The sequence below is a fragment of the Haliotis rubra genome, unplaced genomic scaffold (assembly GCF_003918875.1).
Source record: "Haliotis rubra isolate DU_JTF1 unplaced genomic scaffold, ASM391887v1 Scf244, whole genome shotgun sequence".
In the NCBI taxonomy this organism is placed as follows: Eukaryota; Metazoa; Mollusca; class Gastropoda; order Lepetellida; family Haliotidae; genus Haliotis; species Haliotis rubra.
In genome coordinates this window covers 185,001-192,143 of record NW_025766492.1, presented here as the reverse complement: position 1 = coordinate 192,143, position 7,143 = coordinate 185,001, and positions in this window count along the sequence as shown.

Below are 7,143 nucleotides of genomic sequence, written 5' to 3'. Positions count from 1 at the left end.
GAAAGCTTCACCATTATCAAGCCCACCATTCCTCTCGCCCTGAAAGCATCACCGTTTACTCCCTCTGAAAGCATCACCACCGTCAAGCCCAACCATAAACCTCACTGTTCACCATCAAACTCTCTCTGGAAGCATCACCATTTTCAACCCCACCATTCCTCTCGCCCTGAAAGCATCACCATTTTCAAGTTCACCATCAAACTCTCTCTGAAAGCATCACCATTTTTCAACCCCACCATTCCTCTCGCCCTGAAAGCATCACCATTTTCAAGTTCACCATCAAACTCTCTCTGAAACCAATACCATTTTCAAGCCCACCATCAAACTCACTCTGAAAGCATCACCATCATCAAGCCCACCATTCCTCTCACCCTGAAAGCATCACCAGTTTCAAGTTCACCATCAAACTCTCTCTGAAAGCAATACCCATTTTCAATCAAACCACTCTGACCATTCCTTCGTTCATCATCAAACTCAAACTCTCTGAAAGCAATACCATTTTCAAGTTCACCATCAAACTCTCTCCTGAAAGCATCACCATTTTCAAGTTCACCATCAAACTCTCTCTGAAAGCATCACCATTTTCAAGACCACCATTCCTCTCGCCCTGAAAGCAGAGAGCATTTCCAAGTTCACCATCAAACTCTCTCTGAAAGCATCACCATCATCAAGCTTCCTCTCACCCTGAAAAGCATCACCATTTTCAAGTTCACCATCAAACTCTCTCTGAAAGCATCACCATTTTTCAAGTCCGCCAAGTTCCCTGACAAGCATCGCCATCAAGTTCACCATCAAACTCTCTCTGAAAGCTTCACCATTATCAAGCCCACCATTCCTCTCTCGCCCTGAAAGCATCATCACCGTTTACTCCCTCTGAAAGCATCACCACCGTCCAACCATTTCACCATCAAACTTCTCTCTGGACCACCATTTTCAACCCCACCATCTCTCGCCCTGAAAGCATCACCATTTTCAAGTTCACCATCAAACTCTCTCTAGAAAGCATCACCATTTTCTCCCTCCATTCTCCTGAAAGCATCACACCATTTTCAAGTTCACCATCAAACCTCTCTGAAACCAATCAATTTCAGCTTCTCCACCATCAAACTCACTCTGAAAGCATCACCATCATCAAGCCCACCATTCCTCTCGCTCTGAAATCCTCACCATTTTCAAGTTCACCATCAAACTCTCTCTGAAAGCACCACCATTTTCAAGCCCACCATTCCTCTCGCCCTGATAGCATCACCAGTTTCAAGTTCACCATTAAACTCTCTCTGAAAGCAATACCATTTTCAAGTTCATCATCAAACTCACTCTGAAAGCACCACCATTTTCAAGCTCACCATCAAACTCTCTCTGAAAGCATCACCATTTTCAAGCCCACCATTCCTCTCGCCCTGAAAGCATCACCATTTTCAAGTTCACCATCAAACTCTCTCTGAAAGCATCACCATCATCAAGCCCACCATTCCTCTCACCCTGAAAGCATCACCATTTTCAAGTTCACCATCAAACTCTCTCTGAAAGCATCACCATTTTCAAGTCCGCCATTCCTCTCGCCCTGAAAGCATCGCCAGTTTCAAGTTCACCATCAAACTCTCTCTGAAAGCTTCACCATTATCAAGCTTCCACCATTCCTCTCGCCCTGAAAGCATCACCGTTTACTCCCTCTGAAAGCATCACCACCGTCAAGCCCAACCATAAACCTCACTGTTCACCATCAAACTCTCTCTGGAAGCATCACCATTTTCAACCCCACCATTCCTCTCGCCCTGAAAGCATCACCATTTTCAAGTTCACCATCAAACTCTCTCTGAAAGCATCACCATTTTCAAGTCCGCCATTCCTCTCGCTCTGAAAGCATCACCATTTTCAAGTTCACCATCAAACTCTCTCTGAAAGCATCACCATTTTCAAGCCCACCATTCCTCTCGCCCTGAAAGCATCACCATTTTCAAGTTCACCATCAAACTCTCTCTGAAACCAATACCATTTTCAAGCCCACCATCAAACTCACTCTGAAAGCATCACCATCATCAAGCCCACCCACCATTCCTCTCACCCTGAAAGCATCACCAGTTTCAAGTTCACCATCAAACTCTCTCTGAAAGCATCACTATTTTCAAACCCACCATTCCTCCTGCCCTGATAGCATCACCAGTTTCAAGTTCACCATTAAACTCTCTCTGAAAGCAATACCATTTTCAAGTTCACCATCAAACTCACTCTGAAAGCACCACCATTTTCAAGTTCACCATCAAACTCTCTCTGAAAGCATCACCATTTTCAAGCCCACCATTCCTCTCGCCCTGAAAGCATCACCATTTTCAAGTTCACCAAACTCTCTCTGAAAGCATCTCCATCTCAAGCCCACCATTCCTCTCGCCCTGAAAGCATCACCATTTTCAAGTTCACCATCAAACTCTCTCTGAAAGCATCACCATTTTCAAGCCCACCATTCCTCTCGCCCTGAAAGCATCACCATTTTCAAGTTCACCATCAAACTCTCTCTGAAAGCATCACCATTTTCAAGCCCACCATTCCTCTCGCCCTGAAAGCATCACCATTTTCAAGTTCACCATCAAACTCTCTCTGAAAGCATCACCATTTTCAAGCCCACCATTCCTCTCGAAAGCATCACCGTTTCAAGTTCACTGAAAGCATCACCCATTTTTCAAGTTCACCATCAAACTCTCTCTGAAAGCATCACCATTTTCAAGTCCGCCATTCCTCTCGCCCTGAAAAGCATCACCATTTTCAAGTTCACCATCAAACTCTCTCTGAAAGCATCACCATTCTCAAGCCCACCATTCCTCTCGCCCTGAAAGCATCCTCTGAAAGCCACCATTTTCAAGTTCACCATCAAACTCTCTCTGAAAGCATCACCATTTTCAAGTCCGCCATTCCTCTCGCCCTGAAAGCATCACCATTTTCAAGTTCACCATCAAACTCTCTCTGAAAGCATCGCCATTCCAAGCCCACCATTCCTCTCGCCCTGAAAGCATCACCATTTTCAAGTTCACCATCAAACTCTCTCTGCATCACCATTCCTCTCAAACTCTCTGAAAGCATCGCCATTTTCAAGTTCACCATCAAACTCTCTCTGAAAGCATCACCATTTTCAAGCCCACCATTCCTCTCGCCCTGAAAGCATCACCATTTTCAAGTTCACCATCAAACTCTCTCTGAAAGCATCACCATTTTCAAGTCCGCCATTCCTCTCGCCCTGAAAGCATCACCATTTTCAAGTTCACCATCAAACTCTCTCTGAAAGCATCACCATTCTCAAGCCCCACCATTCCTCCCGCCCCTGAAAGCATCACCATTCAAGTCCGCCATTCCTCTCGCCCTGAAAGCATCACCACCGTCAAGCCCAACCATAAACCTCACTGTAGAAGCATCAACATCTACAACCCATCATAAAGAGTGCATGCAGAAGCACAGGCCTTTGTGATGCCTTAAGCTGCAATGCTTTTTATGATTTAAATCTGTAATATCCCAGGTTCAACAGTGTCTGGGGTGTTGTTAGAAGACTAGAGGCGATGGCGGGAGCAGCAACGTTTTTTCACAAGAGCTTCATCACAGACGCGGGTCATGACTCTGCTCTAGACGGAGATGCAGTACTTATTCACAATCTCTGTGCTGGCGGCGTATGTAAGTACCCAACTCGGTTTAATAGCATTCATTGAAAAGTCCTCTTGATCTGATTGAAACCCCGAACAGGACTGGTGCTACAAATCAATAAAACGATAAAACGGTGTTTTACTGGGGGATGATTTTTTATAGATTCCGGGGACAAATAGACCAAACATTTTGTGTTTATTAGCACAGTGGCCTTGTTCTGATACAGCTCCTTCGTTTACTGAGTATGCAGGACAGTGTGAAAAACGTATTTGTATTCAAAGACCGAAACATGGTACAACGAGACGCGAATCCCCAATCTGGCCTTATATGGTCTTTGGGATGAAGCTTCCGATATTTGGAAACCAGAGACCCGATATCTAAATTAAATGAAGTACTGTTTTCTTTCCTCAGACCTGAAATTTGATCTTCCGAGAGACCCGAAGTATGGTTTAATGAAATAAGAAATGTGTGGTATCAGCAGACCCGAAATCTTACCTAATGAGGTCTATGTATCGGAGTTTACAGAGAGTAGGAATATGACAGATCCGACATCAGACATACTGAGATACGACATATTGGTATCCTGACACCTGAAATCTGGTCTAACGAGAGAACAGAAATATGATTAATAAGATGAGAGGTATGGGGTTTCAGAAAACTTAAAATGTGGGAGGCGTTTTCTGATAATTGCGATCTAAGAGGATACCTTGTTTGGGAATTTCTAAGCTCGGTTTAACGAGAAACCCGAAATTCGCCTCATTGAGATCCGAGGTAAGGCGTGCCAGGAGATTCGTTCTTGTTTAATTAAGGTCGTGGTGTGAGGATTCGAGAACCAGATGATTTAACGAGATTGGAAGGTGTGTTTCCCTGTGTATTACCTTGTTGTCTCAATCCTGACTTCTGTAGTTCAAACACAATTACATAATATCAAATCGCGAAGGGGTGGCGGGGTGGCGTAATGGTTAAAGTATTCGCTCGGGTTCGATTCCCCACATAGGTACAATGTGTGAAGCCCATATCTGGTGTCCCCTGCAGTGATATTGCTGGAATATTGCTAAAATCGGCGTGAACACATACTCACTCACGCACTCAAATCGCGCAACCATGTTGACTCGATGAAGACAAGAAAATATACAAACCAGAAGTCAGACATTTGTCCGGTCGAAACCCTTCGTCGTCAGATATAAAACTGCGTGTATTCACCATACATCATCCATATCATGCAATATTCTGTATATCGAGTATATCAACAAGCAACAACTATGTACTCAGTACCTGGGAGTAATGACCTGATGTCTGGTCTCACTAAAGTCCGAGACAGTTGTTTATGTAGACTTAGCTTGCAAAAAACAGTGTTTGGAATGTCTACGGGAAGTCTCGATGTTGCCAAGAAAACCTGATACAGAAGATAAGCGTGAATCCACGACGACTATGGGGACTTATCATGGATGGATAAGCCGCGTAGAGTATGCAGACGTAGCGGGCACCTGTCTCCGCGGGAACCACAGCCTAGCCCTCTGGTTGGGACTGATAGGGGTCAAACATCAGTCTCATCAAGTTTCTTAATTAGCGTCTTAAAATTCCTTCTCAGACTACGATTGCACTTGATGTATTTCTCGTGAACATTTACTCTTGTGTGGGTGTGGTATGATTGACGATAACAAGACCCGTGAAGATCAGGGATAGAACTGGTCTTCAGTAACCCTTTTTGGGGTCCGCTAGCGTTATTTCTTTTTGGAGGCTACGGAAAGGGGTGGGAGGTGACGACTGCAGAAACCCATGCTAGTCGCAAGAGGCGACGGGGTTGTCAGACTCGCTTGATCTGGTCGATGCGTGTCGTCATGTCCCAGTTTCGTAGATCAATGCTCATGAAGTCAATCACTGGAACAAACAACAAAATATCTAGAACAATATGAATTGAGGTCTTTTTTCAGAAAGGAATAACTGAAGCCAGGTTTCCAGTACAATTTACGTATTGAGCTTCAATGTAGTATCGGGGCGGTGGGGTAGCCTAGTGGTTAAAGCGTTCGCGCGTCACGCCAAAGACAAGGGTTCGATTCCCCACATGGGTACTATATGTGAAACCCATTTATGGTGTCTCCCGCCGTGATATTGCTGGAATATTGCTAAAAGCGGCGTAAAACTAGACTCACTCACTCAATGTAGTGTCTGTCGCTGGGACAAATCGTCAAATGCCGATTGGACTACAATGTGAACACGTCATCGATAGATGACATATCGATATCGTACTGGACAAGACATTATGTCAATAATGTCGTGCGTGTCAACAGTGGTACTTAGCTTGGCATCATTTTTCTATCAATTGATAATTCAAATTTACTAACTGCCTTCTTCAAATCTCAAACAGCATTCCTGACCACTCGTGTCATTACGGGACAACCGAATGCGAGTTACATTCGTAACAACTTGCTCCGTTCCTTAACCTGCAAGGAGACAGACGACTAGTCCCGGAACAACATGATATGGCCACGAATGTGTCCACAGAAAGGGGCAAATGGTGACTGATGTAAACCGCTCACTCGCTTAGTGACAACAAGGGCCCGAAGCGAAGAAAGAGGTAGAGACATCTGCTGTTGGTAGATTGCCCCAAAGTGTTGAAGCTCACAAGATCCATGTCCAAACGTCAAAGTCTTCAAGAGGAGTTCCTGGAACTTGCGGGTATAGACGTTCAGGGTGGATCTAGATCAGTGGAGCTGATTCATTACTGAGAGTTATCATTGTAGAACGGTTTGGTTTGGTTGTTGTTTAACGCCGCGCTCAGCAATATTTCAGCTATATGTCTGCGGTCTGTAAATAAGGACCAGACAAGCCAGTGATCAACATCATGAGCATCGATCTACACAATGGATGCGAAGGCATGTGTCAACCAAATCAGCAAGCCTGACCACCCGATCCCGTTAGTTACGTCATACGATGTAATACACCAGATTATCAAGGATGTGCATAGTTTAAACTGTTGGCACTTGTACCAATTAAAACTCATTACGCATATTGCTTCAAGATTTCGACTGACCATGAGGACATGCAGAACTGACTGACTGACTGAGTTTGGTTTTACGCCGCCTTTAGCAATATTCCAGCAACATCACGGTGGGGGACACCAGAAATGGGCTTCACACATTGTACCCATGTGGGGATTCGAACCGGGGTCTTCGGCTTGACGAGCCAACGCTTTAACCACTAGGCTACCCCACCGCCCCGGACATGCAGAAGCCGCAGCAATTTTCTCTGTATAGTTATAGGAATCTGTGATCGTTGGTTCGGACCCCTGGTGATGTGGGTTCGGACCCCTGGTACTGTGGGTTCGGACCCCTGGTAATGTGGGTTCGGACCCCTGGTGATGTGGGTTCGGACCCCTGGTGATGTGGGTTCGGATCCCTGGTGATGTGGGTTCGGACCCCTGGTAGAGACCCCTGGTGATGTGGGTTCGGACCCCTGGTAATGTGGGTTCGGATCCCGACCCCTGGTAATGTGGGTTCGGACCCCTGATGATGT